We start from the raw sequence: 12683 nt of genomic DNA, 5'->3' as shown, positions 1-12683 counted from the left end.
GCTGTGGCATTTCATAGTCTTAAATCTTTTAAAGATGATGATTCACAACCTTTATTCATTAATGGGCATCTGATTCATTGCAGGTTATAGAGGAAATAGATTTTTATATTGCAGTATAATTGTTCATACTGCTTTATAAAGACTGGGTAATTATTTCTATTATTGATGCCTATTTGGAGGATTTATAGCTTGTCTTTAAAACCTATAACCTGCCAAGCTACAGCATAGAACAATCTCTATCTGAAAGTAATTTAAAGTGATCATTTTTAATTTATGAAAAGGTAGTTATTTTAAAAAAAAAAAAGTTTCAAAGCATTTACAACCTTTTCAGTAGAGTATAAAACTCTAATTTTCATAAAAATGAAAAATGAAAGAATTTTATGTTGGTTTGGCTAAACTGAAATGTTTCATAGTCACACATTTCATAGTCTTACAGTCACATTTCAATTTTCTGGGGTAAAAACTGGAACGTTTGGAGGTAATCATCAAAATACTACACGGAAATAAACCCTGCAATTCACTTTCTTTCTCCAGGATGGGATGAAAAACCTTAATTTTCTCTGTAATTTTCTATGTAAGGCAATTCTGAACTTCCATCAGCTCTTTTTAAAGTTAAATGGCTTATCCAGGAACGGTTTAAATGAAATAGAGTATGATTTAAGAATGAAGGGCTACGTATTTTGATATATTAAATCATTTTCATGCATTTCTACCAGCAAAACTATAGGAAATTTTTCTATCATTTGAATATGGTTTTCTGCCTCTCTACAAGTTAAAGCCAGGTGTTTATAGACTCCTTCATTTTGTCATTGTTGACTGCAAATGGCAAGGAATCTATTTTCCCAGTGTTTAAAGTTTTAATCCCAGTAAGCTTTATTCTTCTTTATTCTTCTTGCTGTACCCTGCCTTTTCTCAAAGCCAAGGACTGTGGTACCTGGGGTCTCTGAGATGTGGGTCCTTTGGTGTATGAGACAGATCATCATCAATCACCTGACATGTTTGGATTTATTTTTTTTTTCTCCAAAACTAGGTGAGAAATAGAATAGTTAAAATAAATACAAAATAGAGCCATATCAATTGTGCATAGAATTTCTAGGCTCTTCGGTTAATCAAAGACTGAAAAGACAATAGTGAAAACAGTTTCACTGCCCAGGAATATAGGCATCTTTCCAGACTTCTGTTTTAGGAAACTAACAGGTTGCGTTGCTGATGCCTCACAACTCAGACCATTTGGGCCAGAGAACCTGTTTGAAATATGATGCTGAGCATTGTCTGCTTTATGGTAAAAATATCACAGCTCTTCCCCAAAAGAGGCAGTGAATTTACTGTTGAAAGCTGGAGGTGAGAGGAGCAGAGGTACTGTACTCAGAGATGCCTGTTGTTAAGAAAAAGTAGAAATGTTCTGCTTTTGCATCCTTTGTCATGAGTAGTTAGAGCTTCACCTGCAGGACCCCTCTTGATTTTTAACAAGGGAAAACAAGCAAGGAGCCTTAATGAGGACTTCTACCAAAACTGTTTCTGGTGCATCTATTTTTCAGTACAGATTCTTAAGACTTTTATAGTTCTGATTAAGGAAACACTTTAAACCAGGTAAGCTTACTGTGATTCTAACCTTTAGCCTGTGCATTTAGAAATTTGTTTATCTGTATTGTGTTCACATCTGCTGAGAAGTCTGTTTATGTCGGTTTCTGGAAAGAGAGAGTTCTTCCTCTGTGAGCTAAGAAAAGGTGAATACACATGACTCTGTCAGTCTAAAGAAATCCCCCAGCTCTGACTGGCAGCTGGTGCACGTATTACAGAGATGACTAGAACTACTCAGTTCTCAGTAAACCTCCTACTGAATACTCTTGCTTGCCAAATGTTAATTACACAAATGTCTGTCTCTCTGTCAAGTGTATACGTTGGGACTGTGGAGCATTTGACTCAATGTTAGATGTGTACTTTATCAGTCATCTGGCCTGCTGTCAGCAGGGTTCTCATTTCCACCTAGCACATCAAACTGGGGATAGGAAAAGCCTCCCTAAAGATAATGTGCTTGACAGTTTGCATGGGATGTACTCAAACAATGATGCTCACCTTTGACACCAAGTATTTTAAAAAATCTTGGAAATAAACTGACAACAGCTAACTGGTAAATCTGTAAAAAACAGTCTAACATTGCCCTATGGACTCTATAATTGATAGTTATTTTCATTCTTTCCCTTTGAAGTCTAAACTATAAGGGGATTTCAGACATTAATTATGAGTTGTCTGTAGCTTGTATAAATGCATTCACATTTTTTGGAGTTACATTGGGTCTGTTCCAACTGAAGAGAATTCAGAATCACCCACCTCTACCCAGCAACCTGCTGTACATTGTTCCAAGCATTCTCATTTTCTTTGTCTGTCTCAGTCTGCATAGCATAATCATAAACCGTCTGTATTTAAATAGTGTTCTGTATAAATAGCATTCCCAGTTAAAAACAGACAACCAAGCCAGTAGAAAAAGAAAAGAATCAAGGTTTTGACCTCTTGATGAGGATTAATCTGGAGGAATTCTTTTTCCATTGGGGTCACTGAATTCACACTAGTGTAATGTAGTCAGAAACTTAGCTTGGGTATTTATAATGTATCAGAAAGTTCTCCACGGTAGGTTATAACTATCATTCTTTAAAGTGAGTATGTAAACTGATAAGTCAATAGTAAGATGAGCAGCAGTCTGAAACAGAGTTTGTTTACAATGCAATTACTGCACATTAATGGTATGAATTTAAGTCTGCTAGCTATTTTGCAGTAGCTCTGTGTTCCCTTATGACAGATCTTTAATGAAAAATGGTGCACAGTGGAACACAATGTCATTTGCTAAACAATACATACAGCCAGCTACAGGATGGCACAGAATCAGAGTGAACCAAAGACAGCAGACAGTTACTGGGGTGCAATGCTGTTCCTTAGCTGAAAAACTGGTGCTGGGACCTTTTTTATAGTGTTGTGCAGTGACTGACTGCTTCATTTTGATTCTGATCACAGCTTCCCTAAGGAGATCTGCATCATCTCTCTCTTTAAGGGGAAGGCATGTCCTCATCTTGGAGTGTCTTTGTGCATGCAGACTAATATTTTTGAAGTGTTTGCACACAGGAGGTAGTGGAAAACAGATAATATATATTTCCTTACCCAGGCAGACAAACCTGTCAGTCACTCTTCAGAAAAGATTTGTTCTGTCCACAAAAGTATAACAAATAAAGTTTCTTCCATTGTAATTTTCTAACTTTCATATTTTATAGAATTAATAAAAATTAGAGGAATCTTGCATGTTACAATGCAGCTCCTCTCTGATCGTGGTGGTATCTCTCTTAAGCTTCAATACTAAGCAGTATTTCAATATTTTTGCTGACTAGCATCACCATTGAACATCATTGCTGAGTTTCTACAGTAAAAGAAGGGAACTTTCTCCCAAACCCTCTTTTGCTACAAAAGAGCTCCTTGTTTTACTATGTATTTTTCTGTTGCCCATATTCAGGTTAACAATGTATGTTATGACTCTCTATTATATTTAGTTGAGTTTGTTTTTTCCCCAAATAAAGCACCTCCCGACAGACACAGTGAAAGATGATACATACTGTTCCGTGGGTTGTTTCTTGTCATCACACATGATTGTAGAGGCCTGAAAAAGGTAAAGAAGAAATCTCCTAAAGCATAGAGCTATACACACACACGTATGTTGCATATCAGCTTTAGAAATAAAACATTTTTTCACCTAAATTATCCCACAATGGTAGTAAGTTTTTGATCCTTTTGTTTTCTTTTATTGTTGTTTTTTGTTTGTTTGTTTGTTTGTTTTACTGTTGAGAGGAACAGCTTTCCATGGGAGCTTATTGTTTCTCTTTGAGTGTTTGAAATGGTCAAATGCTAAAAGGAGAGGAAGATTATACACAGAGGGAGAGGAAAAAATTACTAGTTGGATTAACATGCATGAATAAATGCATAAGACATCATGCCTTAAGGGGAAAGTCTAAAGGACTGAATTTTAACTTTAACCACTGGATATTAACATTAATGAACAGCTAAAATAAATAGGTATATGAAACTCTGTTCAGCTGTAGCAATTGTTGCCCAAGCTTTGAATCTAATCTTGTCAGATATTCAGTCCTTTCAAATTAATTGTGAAATTAATTGCATTCAATAATCTTAAAACATAAACCTTAGGTATACCCTCCTAAAACAGGACAACATGGAATCATCCTACCTCCATCCTTAAGCAGCCTTTATGCACTGGTGTTTAGGGCCATATTTATTTACAGAATAAATAGGGTCCTATCACAGACTACATGTGAAATTCACTTTTAAAATTATTTCATACATTGGTAGAAGCATCCATAATACTGTTTTCCCCTTGTAGTTTTATTACACTGATTGATTGTTAATTCATATTGATCAATAAGGGAACATGAGCAAGAAACTTCTATGAAAAAAAATATTAAACTGAGAGCTGAGGATCTGTTCTAGTTTTTCTAATGATCAGTCATGGACTTCTTTTTCCTGTACTTTCTTACTTTCCCACCATTTGCCTGTCATGATTAATGTGTAAGGACTGGTGTCTTTGTTCTATGTCTGTATAGTGGCAAGTTCAAGAACAGACTTTCTGAACTGCAGGCATTAATGAAAAATAACCCATACCAGTAACTAGCATTACAGATACCAAGTAGTCCCATAGAACTGAAGTAGCACTGAAATTAGACCATATAAAACCAACAATTTCTGCCACAATTTCAATAAGTATTTGTTGAAATCATCAAGTTAGGCAATCATCAGCTTTAGCTCAGACAGGAGCTACTGTAACTCTATTTGCTGATGTGGGTCTTTGCCAGCTGGGTTTATGGCCTCTGACATTGGAGATTTTCAAGCCTCTCTGGGTAATCTGTCACTGTGCTTAACCACTTATTATGAAGAATATTTTCCTATGCCTCTCCCTTGTTGCAACTTGTGACTATGACTCTTTGTGCTTTTGTGGCGTCCCTTTGAGAACAGTCTGTTGCTGTCTTTTCTATATGCAGCAGCTTTAGGTTGCAGAAGACAATACATACATTCTGTGTTGGCCTTCCTTTCTCCAGGCAAAGCAAACCCTAAACCCTCAGCCTCTTCTCACACATTGTATGTTCACATTCCCTACCATCTCTGTAGTTCTCCACTGGATTTTTTAAACTGGAGAGAGCTGGGAGAGCCCCAGACTGGACATGATATTCCAGATGTGGTCTCCCACATGGCCTGTTCTCTCTTCTAGAGCTGTGCTTCCAGAGTGCCTACTTGTTCCACCTCCTGGTACTATGTTTTCTTAGGTAAAAGTAGATCTGATAGTCAGGGATACTATTTAGTTGGCTACAGATGACACTATCATCATGAAAATGGCAAACCTTGTTTAAAAAATCTTACCAATGATATTAAGCTATATAAGGATTAGAACATTAAATTACCTTCCAGATTCTGTACTGAATGTGGTAAACTAGCTCCAATCTGGTAAACGTTTTTTAAGCTACAGAACATTTAGTAGTAATACATATTTCCTTGAGATGGCTCTGACTACAAGAGTAAACATCAGAAACATAATTCACTGCACCACTGATAACAATGACTAAATCAGGTGGTGCTGCCACAATTTTACTGGTGTGTTATCCAGCTGTATTGAACTGACATGGGGTAAAAAAAAACAAGAGCTCTGCCTACACAGTAGCTTCTAGTGTTGTTTATAGCTGGTAGAATTGAATTAGAAGGAAAATATGCGTTAAAAAAAGGGTGTTGGATATGGACATCTTCCATCTGTGCTATTGAATAAACAGTGATTTTCTATCAGACAGTGGGTGAATTTGGCATCTGCCATTTGTACCACATTCTCTTATTAAAATAGATAAATAAATAACACATCTCCAGGTCATTAAATGAAGAAATACATCCAAGTCATCCCATGGTTATCTTTCACTTCTAGTTAATGCAATTCAAAATTACATTAAACATCATTACATTAAACATCAAACCATCAGACTTTTAGAATCTCTTGAAGTGACAAATCCCTAATATCCCAGCAACAATGTGGAAAACCTCATGCAATAGCAGTCTCCATTTTCTAGGGCAGCCGTTTCTCTAGTGAGTACAAATATCCAGCAGAATAAATGTATTTCCCTATCTTTAACAAAAGCCATGAGCACTCTGACAGAACCTGAGCTGTGTGCAAAACTGGTCATGTAGGCTAAAGATCATGAAAGTTTTTCTGAGCCCCTGTGCCAAAAATAGCAGACATTTGTATCTGAAATCAAAGAGTTGCTATAAAAAGATAACTCTAAGCCTGTGGAATATCCATGTCATTAGTCAGGAGGGTTTATTTTTGGCATGAGCGTTGACAATGCCACTTACAATCAAGGCAGATAGAAAGTTACTGAACCGTGAGCTCCAGGAGCAATGCTGCACAAAGAGCACTGTGACTCTCACGTGAGGAAAGCCAGGGTACGTTACCAGCTGGGAGATTTGTGTCTTAGGGGAGAAATGATAATTATATAACACAGAACTGTATCATTCTTGCTGATGCCTTCTAAGTTCTGCATTTCCCAGAACAACGCAAAGGCCCTACATGTGGTGACCCTTTCTGTAGGCCAGAAGGGCAAGATGTTGTGCTGTTTATCAGCCAGCAGTGGTTTAAGTGTCAGAAGACATGTTCATTACCCAAGAGCAGAGTTTGAAGACTCTCTGCTATCACAGCCTTTTCTGACCCCCATACTCGAACTCTGGTACAGTTGGGGGGTTTTGATAATTGAAGTAGAAATGTGTGCTTCCAAAAAAAAGTTAGTATCTGTCCACTTTTCTAGTGCTCCAGTCCTCAAATATAGTACCACTATATAGTACCACTATATTTGAGGGGTTTGCAATCTTACCTTTAAGAACCTCTGCAAGTATTTTCAGGCAGCAAAGGAAGGCATAAACAAGCTAATTACTTGTTCAAGGTCACAAAAAAAATCTCTGATGGAACAGAATGCAGGTTTCTGAGTGCAGCTGGCCTCTGCAGTACTGTCATCTTCTGACAAAGGGTATCCTTTGGTAGAAGACTTTATTCTGACAAATAGGCTGAGTCAATTTATTTTGCTGGACTTCTGGAGTGGGGCTGTATCCAAATGCCGTCCTCTGGCCAGAACTCGCTGCAAATGGCAAGATGCCATACCGGAGTGCTGGGGGAGAAGACAAAACACTGAGAGCAGAGTACAAGCTGGCAGCTTAGCCAGCTGTTCTTCCTGAGCACTGCTGCACGCTGTAAAGTGCATGCTGCATAACGGTATGTGTCTGGGCAGAAAAAGACTCCTGATGACTCTTAGTCACTAATTTGGACAGGTGTAGTACAACGTGGAAGCTAGGCATTACTCCTTTTCCTATTAATCCAAACTAACGAATTATTCAGCTTCAAATTCCAACTTTTTGCTGAGGCTTAGTTGGGTAGGTCTCCATGTGCAGCAAATAGGCAAAGAAAGGACTGATGATACCATAGCAAGTATTCTGTATCGTGTATTACCTGCATAAATTCTGCTTTCAGGATATGTAATTCAATATATTTGCTAAGTTTCATAACTTAGTTTTACGTACATTCTCATATTCTCAGAGGGACTGGAGTTCCCTCATTCATTTAAGATCATACCCTGAGGCCATATTCAGCTTTTGCAGATGGTAATAACTAACTCTGTTCCTGCTCTTCTGTTTTTTTGTTTGTTTGTTTGTTTGTTTTTTGTTTTGTTTTTGTTTCTTTTTTGTTTGTTTGTTTTTGTGTTGTTTTTTTTTTTTTTTTCCCTCTTAGTAAGTTATTTAAAAATATTCTTCCCCAAAATAAGACTTTCCTTGCTCACCCTTCTCTTCTGATCTCAAGAGTACAGCAGACCACGTCTTTTTTCCACTGCAGCATGTCTTATTGAATACATCTTTTCAGGATATATAGTTCAGTCCATCTTGGCAGCAGAATTTGGAGAACCTGCTACCATATACTGTCTGCGAGATCTGCAACAACAGCCAATGGTCACAAGAGTTCTACCTCAATGTTTCTGGCAACATTCTCACTGTGCACAAACACTTTCTACAGGACAGACTTTGAAAAAAAGTCAAAAAAAAAAAAAAGAAAAAGAAAGAAATAAAGTAGGGAGGGGCTCCCCCCTTTCCCACAGATTATTAGAGGTAGGCACAGCATTCTGACCAAGTCCTCCTTTCTTTCTGTGGGATTTGATTTCCATTTAGAGTTGCAATTCTATGGCTTCTGCTTCTTTTGGTTACAGAAAATTCTTTTCCAACATGGAAAATATTTGCATCTAATCCTTGCATATATTAGTCTGTATTTGTCTCTGCCCTTGAAGTTATCATCTGCAACATTACACAAAATCTTCAATTTTCTTCTTTAAGGAATGATTAATCAGACTAAAATAAATCTCAGTGGTATGAATACAGCCTGCTTCTTTTTCATTTGTAGTAGTGTAAATGTGAAGCAACTCCACTGAAGTTAGTGAATTAAATAAATTCAAAATGAATTTATTTAAGGCAAAACTAGAGTTTTAATGCAGCTGAGAATAAATCATCTTTTCCAGGTGGATCCTATGAATTTCTTTCTGCACAAACACTGAAAAACTGAAATAAATCTAGAGACAATACCAATGATTTGCCCCTGAATTCTTGTAAAATGAAATCCCTGCCAAGTTTCCAGGGAATGTGTTTGATAAGGACTGGGCATCCTTGTGACCTTACTAAATACTCTCCTAGTGTGGGAATATATCTTACACACTGTGCCCAGTAAGAATAGTAACATTGCTAACTTTGTAACAGATAGCTAAAAACAGACTACTTCACACCTTGTGTAAATTATTCCAGTATCTTATGGATGATGTGAGAAAACCAACATGTGAGACTGGAGGTTTGATTTTAAAATGAAAGGGTATAAGAAGAGAGAGTTCAAATGATGACTCTTGGGTAATTAAAACTGTCTAATCTGGCTCCTTTCTGACTCTAAAGTTACGCATGCTGGTTTACATTGCAACTCAGCCCATTAATGATGAATAATTGGATAGGTAACAGAGAAGCTCACGTCACCTTCTTTCCATGGTTTGTTGATGGAAAAATAGTGGTTCAGAGATTAAAATTTGAGTGACAAGAAAAGTATAGGTGATACTACTACACAAAAATTCCATTAAAATGCCCTTTACAAAAAAATTGCCCTTTACAAAAAAGTCACATTACAATGGAGCCTGGAAATACCTCCCTTTCTTCCCTCCACTCTCTCTGCTTATTTTATATTTTTAATAGCCTGAAACACTGCATAATCTTACAGACGGGTGGGGAGGCTTCAGTGCTTTGTTAACAATGACAAGTGTTATTTTGTTAAGAAACATCATTAATCCCACAGTTTCTAATTCAAGCACAAAAGGTGGCTCTGAGGGTAAAATCTGTAATTCCAGTTGTATAAACTCTACTTCGTAGCATATCTACGTCACCTCATAAAAGGTTAGAGTTAAGCCCAGGTATTTTGGTAATTTAACTTATTATTGAAGATAACTTTGCAGACTATCTCTCTAGGTGTTTTTTACTGTTAGACCACAGAGTTTACTTCATAACAAGGCTTGGCAATTTTGTGGTAAACTATAAAAATATTGAAAGAGTAAAATTTGTTCTTGGCTTGATTAGATAGCCGACAGATCTAATCTGGCTAGCAGAGTTCAGAATGAATCTGCCCTTTGAGACAGACTAGGACATCCAAACAACACATCCATTTTTAAAAATTAGTCAAGATTGTGAAGGCTGACAGCTTGCAATGGCATGAAAATGGTTGTTGTAGTTTATCTTTGAATAGTCTTGACTGAAAGCTGTGTCTGTACTGATTTTTCAGTGAAAACCTGTGATGACTCAGACAATAAACTTTGTAATACAAGTAGGAATCTTCTTTGTTTTTGACAAAACCCAGCCAAATTTTCTTAATGCCTGTTACTGAGTCTGACTCTCAGAAATTTCTGCCTCACAATTCAGGAGAGGTACATCATTTGAAAATTCAGAATAAGCTTTGTCAATTGGCCTACCTGAGTACATGTAAACAAGTACAAGTTTATGTGACAGAAGAGTTGGGGAAAAGAAATGGCAGGAAACACTTTATAGATGTAGGTGTTTGCAGTATTTGCCCAGAAAAACAAGAGGTATGTTCAGTGATATGTGTGTTTTGTCTTTGTATTTGCACAATTCTCCTGTTGTATTGCTTTTCTTAAGGGTTTGGAAATTCTTATGTGTCACTGCAATTGTTTAAGTCGCAGCTGAAAGAGCTCTATTATTTTCTATTCTCAATGCAAACATTTAAAAAACTCCTGATGTTTGTATCACAAAACAAGCAAACTTCCACTGAAAGTTCCTATCCCAAGGCTGAATGGATAGCAAGATACTGTGTTTTGTCACAACCTTATTTTGAAAGGAAATTGGCATGAATGAAAATGCTAGGATTGCAATATACTAAATCATTCACATTCTAAAATATACCTTCTAAAATGCATACTCTCTCAAACATCAGAAAAATCCTACTTTTAATATAGTAAACTCTTTATCTCGTCTTTTTTATGCAATTACTATTTTTTTATATATGCAATTTATTAAAAGAATTTAGCAAATAAATTAATATGAACTGTAACTACTCTTCATTACCTTATGGCACTAACTTCGTATTAATTTAATCTGTTCTGTAGATATAACTGCATGATGCTTTTTCTGCTAACAATGGGATTTTTTAATATTGTTTGATATGCTCCATGCTATGCAGATGTAATTTTGAACTAGAGGCTGCAGTGTTCTGGGAATCCTTGCATAATCTGGAATGTTCCATAAATAGAACATGCACTCGATGGAAGGAAAGCATGACTTATTTTGTAACTATATGCTTGCCACAGATCCAACATCCACCCAAAGTCAAATTGTTCTTGTCAGGGTTGCCAAGTTGTCAGTTAGGCAGAAAAAGCCCTTGTAATGTGCAAGGTGACTTTTCACACTAAAGGAAGTGAAGAAAGAATGGGGTTTCTCTTCTGCTGAGTAACTGGTTTCAGTCCTTTTACTGGGTTGTTTATATTTTCAGTTTGAGTAACTCTCCCACAGTGAGATAAGACTGACTGTTCAAGAAGACCTGTGAGACAGTGTTCTGAGTTATGGTTGCTGTTGAATTCCTATTGGTATCAGAAGCTCTAGCAATGAAAAGAGCCGAACCTTTGCCATCAGGTAATGAGGACATAATCAGTGAGCAACTGTACCTTTGTCCTATTTCTGTGTGCCATTCAGTCCCTGATTTGACAGGGCAGGTCTACCACAGGATGGAGCCACGTGGAGAATGCTATATACCTCTTAGACACCAGTTCCCAACAGAAGTCAGTGCAACTCCCATCAAAGAGAGCTCCTTTCCTCTCTCATCTCCTCATACCAGTCTTGCCAGACCCACTGACAAGAGGAGGGAGAGTAAGCAACAGCAATGCAAAACCTGTATCTGGGTCTAGATTTCTGTCTGACTGGTTGCTTGTTTATGCAAGCTTTTTATTTTTACATGCTATTGTCTGAAGGGCATCTTGGAGGAGAAAGGTGGCTCTTTTTTATTTTCTCAGATCTGTGATCTCATCTTCACATCTTTACATCTTCCATAGGTCTGTTCTGAATCTCCTAGATTCCCTATGAAAAAACTGTTTTTATTGTCACCAGGGAAAGCTCTGAAATACAAATTTGTTTTTTGTCTTTTTACTCACACTGTCTACGAAGGCTGGCTCCTTCTTATCAGTCTCTTCTGTGAATGCTCCTTAGCCAGGTCATCAAATAATTGCAACATCTTCATTCCCAATAAGCTGAAATAAATAAAAAAATACATCAACTTTTGTTATCTAATGTCCCCAAACATCCAATGTATCAAAAGACCCAATCTTAAACATTGCTATAGCATAAATCAGACTGGAGGACTACAGTAACATGGACAAACACAAACTCATTAGCATATCCTGGCTTTCTGATGGTGTCACTGAAATGACTCAATTCTGAAACTGAGGAAAAAGTAGAAGGTCTTTTGGAGTTTCTGTAATCCTCGCTCAATGATGTACAGTGTTCCTTTGCAACTAAAACATTACTGCAGAGCAGCCCCACTTAATGGCTTAAGAAGTTAACGGTGTGATTACCACAGCGGAGGAAATCTTTTTTAGTTTGAAATTGATGTAGCAGTCCTGTGTACCCCTTTTCTTTCCTGCCTGGAAAATTTTGTGCGGCTGCACTGCTTAACTGTTTCTATTTTGAATAGGCCTCTTGAGTTTACTGGCAGTTGGTATTACTGAAAGCAGACCTCATCCTACTGCACCCTACCCTTGGGTGCATCTGGGCACAAGTCCAACTCAAACGGGAATATACGACCTCTGCAAAACTGTTCAGGTGTGAGCTAGACTACAGTGACATTCTGGAACAATGTCACAAGATATGTGTAAACTCCAAAAATATATTTGGTTTATTTGGAAACAGTTTCCAGACACATGGCTGCAATTGGGAGGAAATTTGTTATTTTTTCACGTCTCGGTGTTGTTTTGATCACATGCAAAGAGAATCAGCTGCCAATTACAAAAGAGTCCTGTAAAAATCTGGCCTCTGGAAAGGAGAGCTGGTATGTAAAGCACGGTTCTAAGAAACTAGGAAAGAATCAT

General features: G+C 37.2%; 1 long non-coding RNA gene across 2 annotated transcripts in view; it reads right to left on the bottom strand.

Annotated features, from left to right (window-relative positions):
* LOC309882744 overlaps positions 1-12246 on the bottom strand; it is a 28923-nt gene extending 16677 nt beyond the window's left edge. For both annotated transcript variants that reach the window (XR_014318348.1, XR_014318349.1), the window contains exons 1-3: positions 12171-12246; positions 11751-11846; positions 3600-3643 (exon numbers count right to left, since the gene is read on the bottom strand). This is a non-coding gene — a long non-coding RNA (uncharacterized lncRNA). The remainder of the gene's footprint in view (positions 1-3599; positions 3644-11750; positions 11847-12170) is intronic.
* Between the last annotated feature and the right edge of the window lie 437 nt (positions 12247-12683).

Source organism: Aythya marila (genome assembly GCF_965140915.1).
Source record: "Aythya marila genome assembly, chromosome: 12".
Lineage (NCBI taxonomy): Eukaryota > Metazoa > Chordata > Aves > Anseriformes > Anatidae > Aythya > Aythya marila.
The sequence above is the reverse complement of the archived record's forward strand: the minus strand, read 5'-3'. Positions and strand labels throughout refer to the sequence as shown.